General features: G+C 44.1%; 1 protein-coding gene across 2 annotated transcripts in view; it reads left to right on the top strand.

The window, feature by feature from the left end:
- Positions 1 to 14,604, top strand: part of PTGFRN (prostaglandin F2 receptor inhibitor) — a 65,796-nt gene that overhangs the window by 2,031 nt on the left and 49,161 nt on the right. The window lies entirely within an intron of this gene.

The raw sequence follows: 14,604 nt of genomic DNA on the forward strand, positions 1-14,604 counted from the left end.
GTGGATATCTGCTGCTCGAGGGACTTGGCAGCTCCGTGAGGTACTCTGACTGCTCAGAGGTTGGTGTGTGAGAGGCTGGGGAGGTGCTCCTCCTCTCACTGTGCAGAGAGGGGTGCTGCTGCCAGCGTGTGTTTTCTAGCAGCTCTTCAATAGAGAGGAGAGTTGTCTCTTTCTTTCAACCGGTGTGCTGTAGGTGTTGATGCATTTCTGCATAGCCAAGATGGCGGGAAGGAGTTCAGGTTCGGAAGAGTTCATTGGCACAGGCTGCCCAGGGAAGTGCTGCAGTCACCGTCCCCAGCAGCTTTTTAGAACCATTTAGATGTGGCACTGAGGGACGTGGTTGGTGGGCATGGTGGGGGTGGGTTGGTGGTCGGACTGGGTGACCTCAGTGGTCTTTCCAACTGTAGTGATTCTATGATCCCTTGTGCGTACTTAGACTTGATTGCTTCCTTTGGATTTTTACAAAATAACACAGCAAATGGCCGAGGTATTCGGCTGTGGCAAATGTTTTCTCAGCCCTTCTCCTGGATGCAGTGCCTTTGTTGTTTGTCAATGCCAGCACAGGTAAGGAGATGGTGGATCCTGGGCTAAAAGCCTAGGTAGAGGGCCCCGTGAAGATGTGGGAATCAAAGCAAGAGTGGTGTAAGAAGTGTTTTTACCTTTCCAGCCTGTGTTAAGGTTAGCAAATGATTGCTCAGTCACCTTTTGTTTCTGGCTCTTGTGCATCTTTGTAGGTCCAGAGCTACTTTTTAGGGAGCGCAGGTGCTTTTTCTGAAATTCTTCATCTGTGTTCTCCAGATTTCTCGACTGCAACGTTTTGACACGGCAACAGCTTGTTCTCTTTAGGTAGCCTCTGTTGTATTTGGCTCTAATCCCCGAATCGAGGTGTAAGCCTGCCTCGACAAGATTTGAAGTAAGCAGTAGGGGTCATTTAGAAATGCAACTGCATGCTTGATTAGAGGAGAATGTATGTAAAAAAGAATACATATCCATCCATCTATCTGCATAAACAAATGCTCGGGGACGTTTGAGATTACAGCTTTCGCATCTAAAAAAAACGGTGGGTTAAATTGGTTTTGTGTGGTTGGTTTTTGGTGGTTATTTTCCAGTCTCCTTAATCCTTTTCAAGTACTTAAGTGCAGAACAGATCTATGTATTTTCTTAATGGAGAAACAGTTACTTATATCTCAATAAGGTACTTTTAGAAAATGAATGCGTCAGTTGTCTGTTTTTAGATGCCTTTCACCGATGTGTTTTTGCGTGAACTCCTGTGTTTTAGGAGGCAGAGGAATAGACACATCTGAAGATGTGAATTATTTCTGATTCAGAAAGAAATCAATCGCTTGGAAGTTAATTTGGGAAGAACTTGAGCAAAATCTTAGTAATAAGAACTGGGTAGAAGTAAGGGTTATGCCATTATCAGTCAAGGTCTCTAAGTCTGGAAGAAAGGACATTAGGTGGACTGTGACGTGAGGATATCTGTCATGATGGAAATATATCTTTTCAATGCTATGCTTTTGACTTCTCTTGGAGGTGCTGTAGTAAGCTCCTGGGCCTGCCTTACTGGGGGTCCTGCTTCTGTAGAAGGTAAGTGCACTGGAATAGGCTCCCCAGGGAGGTGGTTGAGATGGATGTGTTTAAAAACCATTTGGGTGTGGTGCTCAGGGACATGATTTACTGGAGGGTTGTTAGAGTTAGGGTAGTATGGTTAGGTCGTGGTTGGACTCGATGATCTGTGAGGGATTTTCCAACCTGAGTGATTCTATGATTCTAAGTGATAGTAAGTGATAAAGCCTGTTATCTAGATATCACTGAAGTAGCATTGTCTAGGGGTACTGCATTACAGTCTCTGCTCAGGACTAATAAGCCATATCCTGCATGGCCTTTGTTCCCAACCTGAAGAGTCATAGAATCACGGAGTGGTTTGAGTTGGATCCTTAAAGGCCATCCAGTCCAACTCCCCTGCAATGAACAGGGACACCTACGGCTCCATTAGATGCTCAGTGCACCGTCCAACCTGACGTTGGGTGTCTCCAGGGACAGAGCATCAACCACCTCTCTGGGCAACCTGTTCCACTGCCTCACCACCCTTATTGAACAAAGCTTTTCTTTTATGTCCAGTCTAAATCCCCCCTCTTTTGTTTTAAAACCATTTCCCCTTGTCCTGTCACCACAGACCCTGCTGAAGAGTCTGTCCCATGCCTTCTTACAGCCCCCCTGTAGACACTGAAAGACTGCTCTCAGGTCTCCCTGGAGCCTTCTCTTTTCAGGGCTGAACAGCCCCAGCTCTCTCAACCTCTCTAAGTAGGGGAAGTGTTCCATCCCTTGTATCAAGAAAGTACCCCCAGACTGAATTGAAGAAGAAAGGTAGAGGCTGTCACATAAACAGGTGTGTTTGGATGTTGGTATTTGCTGCTGTGAAGAACCAGTGTTGCTGAGCACCTTGGTCGAGTCTTCTAATATTATACAGCTGTATGGGAACGCCAGTAAGTTTGCCCTGGTGCTGCTCGAAGCTTGTTGCAGCGTTGCAGTAGGGCTTCTGCCTGTTACAGTAGGTGAGGCGAGCTGCAGGACAAGTCTTACATGACTGCTTTGAAGGAGCAGCCCAGAGAACTGTTTTGTCTGTATGTAGCGGTGACAAAATAGCGCTGCAGAAATACAAAGAAGAGCTGAAATGAGCTGAAATAGCTAATTTGTGATAATCTCTATGGCCAGATGGCATTTGCATGGATGCTGTAAAAGAACTGAATTGTTAGCTGAGCTACGGGAAGAATAAGTAAGTTATTAAGACACCGAATCCTGGACAATGTTTTACTCCTTCAAAAAAGGATCTGAAGACGGTTTTTGGAATTAATTGACTTGTGAACTTCAGGAACGAGAACTAATTAAAGACTGGAGCTCGCAGGCAAGCTGTCACAGCTGCTGATAGGCAGGGCTGCCAGCAATGCCTGTAGTATGTCTGCTTGGTACTTTGTGTTATGAGGGACATCTCTGAAATTGTTTATCCTGCAAGTCTTCAGGCTGAAATTTTCAGGGCTGAGTGTCTACCCTAGTTTGACCTCTTTGGTTTGGTTTTTTTTCTTTCTTTTTTTTCTCTCTCCTACAAGACAAACAAATGAACAACAAAAAAGCTCAATTGTTTCCAACCTTTCCTCTTTGGAAATGGGGAAGGCAGGAAGAAGCAGGTTTTTGTTTGGTTTTTGTTTGTTTTTTTTTTTCTCCTGGCCAATTCTCCCTCCCTGGTCTCCAACAAATAATAATAACGTTGCAGCTGCTAAGCTGAGAAGTTGTAGCACCTCCGTGCTTTCGAGCAAGGGCTGGAAATTTGGCTGGAGTTAACTTTGCATCAAGAACGTGGCTTTTGCTGTTCTTGTCAAAAATGCCCAAATTTGGCCACGTTGTAAAGACTTGGAAAAGCATCCAGTTCTAAAAGCTCTGTAGGGAATTAGTCCCCTGTCCCTAGAGAAAGCACTCTGCTGTTGCTTTCAAGGTGTCAAAGGATTGTGATTGGAGTTAGGAGTGGGGAGGTGGAAGCGGCCTTTTTATTCCAGTTTCAGAGTTCTGTAAATGTGTAGAGAAGTGGGGTTTTTTTCTTTTTTCTTTTTTCCCCTTCTCCAAATTGGCAGGTATTGAAACAGTGTGCCTGTCTGTCTGTGTGGATCGCTGATCGTATCTGCTCTTAAGAGCCTGCTGCTTCAGCAGACAAAGTGTGTATCATCTTTCTTATATGTGGCTCTCTGAAAAATCAATGTAAACTTTATGTGCAGTTTGTAACTTCTGTTCTTTGGCTTCAGCTCTTCTCTCAGGCTGTTCTCCTGGTGTCCCCCTTTGTCCTTCACTTCACGCTGGCTGTAAAACATCTCCTGCTGCTACTCCCCAAAAGAACTGGAGAACTTACCCTACTCTTCTGGTTTAATAGGCTTGATCTGTCCGGGCTTGCCTTTCTGCTGACTTCCCTGAAGATGTGCTTTAGCTGTGCTGCTTCACTTTTGCTTCATGCCTGCAGTTTGCATGCTTTCATACTTTCAGAGTGTCTCTTTTCTTGCCATATCGGTAGCCATTAAAAGGAGCTTGGTGGAACTATGACTGGGGTGGTGTTGGCTAGCAAGAGGCTGGTCCTGACAAAAACTCATTCTGCCTACGTTTGTCAGCTTTCAGAAGAATAATTGCCAGTGTAAAGGACTTTGTTTCTGTGCGTGTTGCACTGTTAGCTCCAACTGCAGAGAACTTAACATTGTATTTCAGGCTTTGATGCAGCATGGCTGTGGGGAATCTTTGAGCAGCTCTAACAGCATTGTTCTCCTGCACGCATTAAAATGATTGTTACAAGAGAGGCATCCATAGGGACCTCTGCCAGCTTCTTATTGATGTGTTCAGTTTCATCTATTGACACACTACCCTTCATTATTACACAGTGAGTCCTGTGGCAGTGGAATTTGCTATTAAATCTGCACTGCAAAAGAGAATTGGCAGTAGCCTCTTTAAAAGCAGCGTGACCTCTGTGTTTGCAAAGAATAGCTTCTAAATATGAAACAGATGCTGAGCTAATATAGGACGCTTCCTAAATTTTCAGGGTACCAACTATAATCATCTAGAGCAAAATACGGAATTCATATAACTTGTGAGTAATCATATAAGATTCAGTACTATTTTTTTCCTCAGTAACATGTGATTTATTAGTACTTGCATGTGTTTGTGCCTGAATACAGCAAGTAATATCTAGGTGGAAAACAGGCAATTATGTCTTAGTGGGAACTGGTGGCGTGAGCAGTGAGGGGTTGATCTTTCCCTTATGTGCTCCAATCCTACTTAGGGTTCTAGACGGTGGGGCAGGTGATATGTCTTCCTCTGGCTTTTGCCATAGACACAAATTATTTTGTCCTTTTAGAACACTACAATACAATATGCACCTGATGTTACAACCTCCACCTTTACCCAAATCACAGGATGGTTTGGGTTGGAAAGGACCTTAAAGCCCACCCATCCCCAACCCCCTGCCATGGGCAGGGTTGCCCCCCCACCAGCTCAGCTGCCCAGGGCCCCGTCCAACCCGGCCTTGAGCACCTCCAGGGATGGGGCACCACAGCTTCTCTGGGCAACCAAGGAAGTGTTACAATTTTCAGAAGCCTGGTAAAGCCCAGTGGCATCCCGTGTTTTGGGAGATGGATGAAATTTGTGTCTACGTAAAGAGCCTTTCTGCTGTATGTAGAGTATGCTTGTTTATATTCAGTTCATATGGAGATTTAAATTAATGTTGAGTAATAAATCTGTTGCATCAACCTTGTTTCCCTTTGATCTCACAGTTTGGTTCTAGACGAGGCATGCAGTATGTACAACTTGGTTTAGAGAGCTGAAGTGCCTGGAGCAGGCTTCCATCAGGGAGGGAGTAAACAGTATGACAGCTTATCAGAGAAAAAATCACTCTGATCGTCTGGAGATGAGAGGTGGCAAGGTAAGCCTCAGCCCTCTGGTTCTGTCCTAAAGCAGTGTTGTACTGACATTAAAGCTATTGACTAAGCTCTGGATGCAGGCAGCTGTATTGATAGGCACCTGTCAATAGCTGCAAAACGACTCACTACTCTAGGTTTGGGAGGGTTTTATTAAAAAAAAAAAAAGAGAGAGAGAAATAACAGGAGTCAATAGGCACGGAATTGTGTCTGTTGTTAGAAATCAGAGGTAGGTGAAGTAAGGTGAGGAAAGAGCACTGGAGGAGGACATGCTCCCCGGAGAGAAAGGGAATAGCTTGTTTAAAATGGAAGAGTGAGTTAAAGTTGTATCTGTGTGGGGTGGTAGGGTTGGGGCAGCTATCGCCAGAAAACAATCTTGATGGAAGCCACAAGTTTCTTGAAGCTCTGCAAATAAGTCTTCAGATACCTGAGTTTTCTGAGCAAAGTTTTCTGCTCGCCACTGGCAGGTAAATGGAATATCTAATTGTGGACTCCTGCAGAGTTTAAAACAAGGACTGAAGCGGGATGTGTGTGGCTGCAGGGCATGCTGTGGTGTCTGAATTGATTGTGGTGTCTGCCTTTGGAGTCTGAAAGGGACGGCTGATGGGGGTGGCTGTAGCACTGCTAATAGAGTTGCTGGGTGGGGTTGTCCTTCCAAAATAGCAGAACAAATGAGTCTTCAGCTTGTATCTTTGCTCCTGCTCAGCACTGAAGGGCACAGAGAGCATGCCTGTTCCAGACTTTGTCTTCCTGGTAAACCCATAGGGATCAACTGAAATGAGCCAAAGCTACTTGCCAAGGAACTCTTAAAGGTCATTCGAAAGATTTTTCCGCAGACCCCCTTAGTGTGAGCAGTTGGCTTTTGGTTAGTATATATATTGAGAGATTTTACTCCCTTCCTGAAGCTGAGAGACACTTTGCTCTTCATGCAGAGGCTGGTAACATATAGATTAATGCCAGGTGCATGCCAGGACAAGGCATCTGCCGGATGCCCAGACTTCCTTGGATTAACAGGTCCTATCTGGAACAAGAAGCTAGTCCCCTTACAGTGCTTTTCCAGGAACTGGTGTATGCCATCAGGTAAATTGCTAGCTTCTCTTCCTTCTGTGTTTTCCTCTTTCATCACACTTCTGATATCGGTGCATTGGGGTGAGAACTCACTTTGTATATGCAGCTTTGGTCAAAGCGTAGCATGAGTATTTCTGTTGCACGAGTGACAATTTGGGGTCAATTGCCTTTTTGTTCTAGGGTCTTACTTGCAATCCAATGTGACACTTTGGTTGTGTGACTGTCATGAGGGAACAGTCAGTTTTTGGAATGCAAACTGAGCTTTCCTCCTCAGAGGAGGACACTAACCTGAGACTTTCTGTGCTCGGTGCTTGGGTTAAAATGTTCTCAGAGGAGCGGTTTGCCAGGGAAATGGTCAATCACTGAGTCACAGGGTGCACTTTGAAGAAGAGCAGGTTGTGCATGGGGGTAGAAAGATATCTGGAGGCTTTGGCAGGTAGGAAGCAACGACCCAGGCTGCAGATTCTTTGAAAGATGTGGTGATGAAAGCTTTGTTACCAAAGCTTTGGTTTTTTTTGACCCTGGGTGTATGGGATGGGAGGTAGAGGGGAATATGGCAGCAAGGTTACCTAGGTCTGAGGAAGTAGGGATATGTGCTTGTAGAAGATCTAGGAGTGAGGCATGCTGGACCACCTTAGGACCCTTTCCTTGGGACCTGTGTGTATAAAAAGGTATTGAAGGCTTGTTGAGAGGACTTGATTGTAGGTTAGATATTCTTTCTTTGTACTCAGGTTTCAAACTCTCGTGTTGACTGGGATAATATGGTGAGACAATTTTGGGTTTTACACCTTGTGCAGGTTGTCAGAGGACAAAGATATCTGACGTAAGACCTCGTGCTGTAAAGGAGTGGTGGAGGACAGTTAATTGCAGGGAGTTTGGTAATGTGAAGGTAGAACTTTCTGCTTTTGAGCATGCTGGTGTGAGTCTGGTCTACAGGTTGGCCTTGCTGGGCTTATGTGAAATGAATTGCTGGTTTTGCTCCACTTCTGAGTGAACGTACATAGTCTGGCCTGGAAGAAAGAGGGGCATGTCCTGGGTGACACAGTAGTCAACGAGTTTGCTCTTGGATGAATAGATATGTGAGTTCGGTACCTGATCTGTGAAGCAAAACAGCCAGATGTGCCAGGCACAGCCAACACACTTGCACGCGGAGGTTGTTGAGAGGAAGTTTGCCCTGCTCTTGCCTGTTCATTTTGAGTGAGTAATCAAAGAACTTGGCCTTCAGAGTTATTTGAGTGCTTCTCATTACTATTTAACATCACTGTTTTGCTTTGCACCTCTCCATAAGTGGTTGCTTTTACGTGCTGTAGAAGTGTATAAATCATAAATTGGCAATTGTTTTCCATACGTATAGCTGAGGAGATTTTTAACTTGTGGCAATTAATGCCCCTACCTTTAAGACCTCCTTGGAGTCTTGGATGTATGCCATTAGGTTATGACAGAAAAGTGACCTGTCTAGTGAGACCCCTAAATCCCTCTCATGCAGTTGCATGTACAGCCTTTGCAGTAATTCACTTCTGAGTGTTACATTTACACGTACACTACTTAAAACAGAGGTCTGTAGTACTTCAGAGGCAATCCTGCATGGAGGAAAATCCTGCTGAGTGTGAGCCAATTTTGATGTGGCTGTTATAACGTATTCTGTTGAATTAAAGTTAGGATGTCTTGGATGTAGACGCATACTTTCTAATGATGTATAAAATGGAGCAAATATGGCTCCCTGTGCTTTTGTTCAGCTGCTGCATCCTGTGGAGAGGGCAGGTTCTTATGTTCAGTGTAGTATGGGCATTTTTGGGGAACTTGTGGGGATCCATGGCTCTGGTTCAGGAACCTGAAAGCATCTCCCAGCTGGCCTGCCTGGGCCAAAGCTCTTCTCCTTCTTACTGGAAAAGATGATGTGCGTGCTATATGTATTGAAACAGATAAAGTGGGGTGAATGGCCACTGAGAAATTTGAATAGAACTCATTTAGAGAGAATTCTGCTTCTCAGGCGATGGATACAGTTGGCGTTTTTAGGAGAGTGGAATCTCTCTCTTGCCTTCTTTCAGGATGTCTATTTCTGTACATGAAGTCATCATTTGCTGGCCTTTTTGTTTCTCCGTTCGAATCCACTACTACCTAAACAGTCGTCTCAGCAGTGTCAGAAGTATGAATGCTGGCAAAGGTTTTGTCAGGTTGTCTGGGTTGTTTAGCTCTGCAGGAGAGTGAAATTGTACAGAGGTTCCTCACTGCATCTCTGTTGAAATGAGGACCGGTATGGCATCTCTTCCAGTGGATCAGCTGGCCTGCAGAACTCTAAGGAATATTGCCTTAGACCACTGTGGTTACATAAATATACTACTACTGGATTATACAGTTATTCGGTGACTTGAAGTTATAATTCTGATTATGATTTCTCCGCGTGTGTGCTGAATTATGCATTGCTGTCACGAGTTTCAAGTAAGAGCAAAACTGGAGTTTAAAACCAAGTAAGCTCTGAAATGAAGTAGTTGGCAGAATACTCTTTGAATTTATAGTGATAGTCACAGAAAAATAGTAATGTCTGTTTCTAGATTTTTTTTCACATACTTTGTGTCTTTTAGTTCTCAGTTTGCTCAAGTTTATTATTATTTTTTTAATGTTGAGATAGAAACTAAGTGGAACCAGTTAGTGTTTTCTTTCCTCTGTCCTTTCAGTACAAGAATGACATCAAAGCCCTGGAGCATGGGGAGATCTTTACAACTGCCTGAGGAGGTTGTGGCAAGGTGGGGGTCGGCCTCTTCTCCCATATAACTAGCGATAGGACAAGAGGGAATGGCTTCAAGTAGTGCCAGGGGAGGCTCAGGTTGGATGTTAGGAAGCGTTCCTTCTCTGAAGGAATGGTGAGATGCTGGAACGGGCTGCCTGGGGAGGTGGTGGAGTCACCATCCCTGGAGGTGTTCAAGAACAATGTGGATGTGGTACTAAGAAACACAGCTTAGAGGGGAAATACTGGTGATAGGTTGACGGTTGGACTAGATAATCTTGGAGGTCTTTTCCAACCTTGGTCATTCTGTTTCTATATTACTGGTGTTTAAGGACAGTATGTGGACAAGCATTGAACTAAGTGATGTCCAGGCTTAGCAGAAGCTTGTGAAATCAGGCTGAGGAAGTCTGTCCTTCTGCTCACTCCCTTCACAAGCAGAAATTAAAGAGCCTCAATTTAAACTCTTCCCTGCAGGATGTTTCCCATAACTCCAAAAGTGGTCCATGGTCTTAGCTTGTCCTTGGTATTTCTGATGTGTGCGTGCCTCAACAATATTCAACCGTGACATATTTCTGCAAAGATAGATAAATGCTGAAACAGTCAGCGACAGTGATGCTAAATTTGTTATTAACTTCCAGTATGGACATTCAGGGATATGGCTTTCACCTCTGCTATTGTTTCAGGCTCTCTGCATAGAACTTAGAGCCTTGGCTTACGGTAGGTAGGTAGGTATTACTCTGAGCTTGGACTAAAATGTGTGTAAGTATGGATCTTCCACATAGAAATTAAGGTTCTGATTATGATTTCAGTTGAGTTCTGCATACAGGATGATTTTTTTTCAGTGGTAATTGGTTGCCTGGCCATGCCTGTGAGTCTTCCTTAGCAGTCAACTATGTACATAACCTTTCTTAAAGAGCTTATCAGCTAGGAATAAGAAGTGTTTTTGATGATTTAGAGGACTGTGCCCGAGAGCTTTCTTTTTCCAGAGATTTTGTAATCTGAATAATGTGATGTGAGTACAGCTTTATTAGAATTGTAAACTCCCATAATGATCAGAAGGGAAGAATGCATCTGCCAGGCGGATTAATGAAGATGGTTCTTTTCATCAGAAGAGAGATTTTTTTTTCAATAGAATCTCAGAGAATTCTGGGAGATCTTAGTGATTGTACTGAGCGTCTATAGATGATGGCTAGGAAGTGAATTTCTTGTGCTGACCTGCTAAAAGATGAAAGTACAGCAATGTGAAAAGGCCAGGCAAAAATCCGAATACTTTAAAGCTGCCAAGGGAAGATAATTATGAAAGTGTTAAACTGATTTTTTTTTTTAAACACCTATTTTCTTTAGTAAAGTGGATCTCCTTGTATGATGAAAGCAGAGTGCTTCCTTTCAGCGCAGGGACGGACTGGACTTCTGTTCTGTACTTCAAGACTTTGTAGCAATCTCTTGTCCGAGGCTTATTTATTCCTTGTGAAAGGGTCAAAGATCTTGAAATAATCTGTGTTTTGTCTGGGGAAAGGCAAAACCCAAACTAGTAGCATGTTCTGTATCCTACGTTTTGATTCTTCTTAGGACTTAGGCTATAGAACTGCAACCAGTGGAGGCATTTAAAGGCTGCTGTTGCGTTGCATTATGGCTGGTGCTCTTCTGCTTGGATTCTTTGAAATGTCTTAATTTGATGTTGTGTGTTTTAACTGGCTGAAGCTCCTGGGAAATGCTCTTCAGATCGTTAATCTCTTAAAAACCTGTTCTTATTTCTGAAAAATTTAGTGGGGACGCAGGGAGTGAGGTGAGGCGGAAGTCGTGTGGTTAAGTGTAGTGCTCTGTAAATGCTTTACCTTCTGTGCAGCTCTTGGCCAGCAGCAGGAGTGCCTACAAGGAACTTTGTTGTCTTCTTACAACAGTAATAATTCTGATTGCTGTCTAATATCAAACAGGCTTTTGTTACAGGATAATTTCCCGATGTTGCGCAACATTCAGTGCCATTTCTTGCTTATCCTATTCTGCTAATGCTTGTGAGAACAGGCTTTTGCTTCGGTTTACTTGCATTCTAAGTGACAAAAGCACACCTCTTGGGTATAGGCTGGTGGTGTGCAGCTGCATCTCACATTTCTATTTTTCTCCTGATTTTTGCTTATGTATAGGTCAACATTCTGCATTTGCATTCTGGAAGATATGTCGGTTCATACTGTCCATGCTGCTAAGGCTGGGTGAATAGTTCTCCTTGACCTCTCGTGGCTTCCAGGGCACGTCGTGGAAAAGGATCAGGACTCGCTATGCATTTTGGACAGCAGTGTTTCTCGGTGCTGCTTTCTGAGCATAATCCAAAGTACTTCTGGGGAACAGTAACTCTCCCTGTGTGTGTTGAGTCCATCTCTGTTACCAGAGTGCCATTTGTGAGCGAAGGGGGCAGTTCAGAGAGATGCACTTCAGCTAAAGTGAACTAAGATCTCAAAGATACTTAGGAGGTGCTACTGAGAATCTTTTCTCACTGTTCAAAAGCGTGGACTGCTAATTTTAGTGTCTGTGGACAAGTCTGCAGCTTTCCTGATGAATTTTAACACCCTCAAATTTCTAAATTGGTGTTGTATTTTCCACGTTCTGTTCACGTGGTGCTCTATATTGTGTGCTGTTAGACAGCCGCTGCGCTTGCACCAGGCATCATTTCTTTTCAGTCAATGCTAAAATAGTTCCCTTGTGTTAGTACAGTGGCTGGCATAAGACTTCTGAGATACAGCCTGCAATGTGCTGTTGCTGATGCAGTGGTTATTTGCAGCTTGCATTGTTGTCTTCTTACGCTGTATGTGTGCACTGATCCAGGAGCCTGCAAATGGCTGTCGTGCTTTCTGGTGGGATGAAGTTTAGCTGTGGAGTCTTTTTTTTTTCCGTTATAAAATTTACTCTGGGTCCTGCCTGTTCTTCTCAGTGCGGCAAATGTGAGGATGCCTAGGGTGCATGCAATCTGCTGTCTGTTTCAGTGTAAGCTGATTATAAGTGTTAGTTACAGAATAATTTCACAAATCTAAGTTTTACCCAAATAAACAGCTCCTTATTTTGTACGTAGATTGTCTTGTAAGCAGTGTAACCCTGGGACAGCTCTGCAAGGACACTGGAGCAGAAAAGAAACGAGTGGTTTCCCCCTGGGTGTCTCCCAGAAATGGTGTTTTCCTCTTCTTGCTGCTTTAACATTGTGTCGGTTCTCTACCTGCCTTGCTCTCCTATGTTGTGCGCCCAAGGGTTCCCTCTCTTCTGATGTTAAGAGTGACTTGAACGTTTGGTATTCTTCCATTCTTTTTCTTGCCTCCTCACCACCTGAGGAGCAAGTAGTGGAAAGAAGGATATCTCCTCCGTGCTCCTAAAGCTGGAGAGGGAGCAGTGCGATGCCAAACATCCATTTGGCCTTGTGCTGTGCCTCTGACAGCAGCCAGGGCTGGATGCCTAAGGAAGGGTGAGAACACACTGACCATCCTCTCGCCACCATCTGTAGCTTAGAGACCTCCTAGGTTAGAGGTGGTATCCTCACGTTTAACCTCAGACTTCTCCTCCCAAAGCCTGCTGAGCAGTGTGCATTGCATTTGACCTCTTGAAGTTTTCTGAAGTGTGCTGGGTGCGGGTGCGTATTGACTGATCTTTGCGTGTTAACTTTCCCTTTCTCTGTTATCACCTGTGATGTTGACCTTCCTGCATGCAGCATGCCATCGACAGCAGCAAAGTAAATACTTCTGAGAGATGTTTTTTAAAAGTGGGAGTAACAGGAAGCATTTTAAGATGTGTATTTAGGCGTGCTTATCTGAAAATTAGTAGCTAATGGCTGAACGCCAAATACTTAGATTCCAAGGAGCAATGCATTGCAATGCAGTCTCTGCTATACGGCTGCATGTGGATTTCTTGAATGTCTGATGCCATGAAATTCTTCTTAAGCTTAAGTGTAGGTGACATTCTTCAGTGCTATGTGTTACTATGTATACGGGGTGGCCATTCAGTATTGATTGTAGAGAAAAGAGTAGATACTATTGCAAATGCTGCAAGTTAGTAGAAAAAAAGGAGCAGTGAAAACTTGCCGGCCTGTAATATAAAGGGGAAAAAAAGCATTCCATTTGTGATGGGGAACAAGAGGTGACTGCTTGACTTCTTCAGCCAGCCACTGAATTGATGAGCTTCACTGTTCTGCTACTGGAGATAACAAAATACCTGCGCTGAATGCAGGGCAAGGTTTTCAGAGGTGATGGAGAGCTTGAGGCGGCGAGCTTGAAACGTTACAAAGGGATTTGGCTCCCAAGGTTAATACTTGGGGTTTTTTGAAAGTTGAGCCTTTTGATTTCTTTAACTAGCTAACTTTGCTCACCAGAATGGAGTGCTGTGGGTTTTTTTCTTCTTTTCTTTTCTTTTTTTTCCTGCTTGCTCTAGAAAAGACAGGTACAAAAGTACAGAGGATTTTGTTTCTCTCCAGTATGGGGGTAACTGGGAGCAGAGCTGCACCAGGTGTGATTCTTGCATGAGGTAGTTCAGCTCTCTGTGGATTTTGGAATCCTTCACATGTTGCCACATGCCCGTACCTGTCCACCCATCTCAGCAGGTATCCTCATTTTGCCTGGTCTAGGTAAGGTAAACAGCAGCCTCGTACAACGTCATTTCCTTTTGTGTCAAGAACAGCTTTCTAGAGGTAGAATTCAAGGAAAAGGCAGGTAATTACACAGCTAATTGGACTTCAGACTCTTGGAGACGGTGTTTGCTGGCAAGTTTTCAGCTCTCGCACACTCTTTTCAGAAGCTTTTGGCTGTGGAATTTGTTGGGCAGGGTTAAGCAGCACTGCAGAGAGTGGGCGGTTTTCATATCCGAGGCATACATGTGTTGATGGCTTAACTCACATTTATGACTTAGGGAAGAGTTCCCATTTCCTCATTGAAATTCTAGAGTTAGACATGAACAGTCCTTTAAGTATCCTTTGGGAGGAGTGTGCAGGCTACATCTTTGTTTCCATTTTCTTTGGGGTTAGGATTGAATTTCTGAGGTGAATCTTCTCACAGCACACCTATTGTGCTTCAGTTGCCGTCCAGTCTTTGGCCTATGGCACCAAACCCAGCCTGGGGCAAACCCCCAGAATAGTGTGGCTCTAGAGGCCTCAGCGCCAGCAACCCTCTACCTACAGTCTTTTCTCCTTTGAGACTAGATGCTGAAGTGGACAGCTGTGTTAGTCTTGTGAATTTGTAGATGATGGGATATAAGCTTTTTCTGTATTTTAAATCGTAGAATCGTTTGAGTTGGAAGGGACCTGTAAAGGCCTTCTAGCCCAGCTCCCCTGCAATGAACAGAGACACCTACAGCTCCATCAGGCGCTCATAGCCCCATCCAGCTTGACCTTGGGTG

The sequence above is a fragment of the Gallus gallus genome, chromosome 1 (assembly GCF_016699485.2).
Source record: "Gallus gallus isolate bGalGal1 chromosome 1, bGalGal1.mat.broiler.GRCg7b, whole genome shotgun sequence".
Classification (NCBI taxonomy): domain Eukaryota; kingdom Metazoa; phylum Chordata; class Aves; order Galliformes; family Phasianidae; genus Gallus; species Gallus gallus.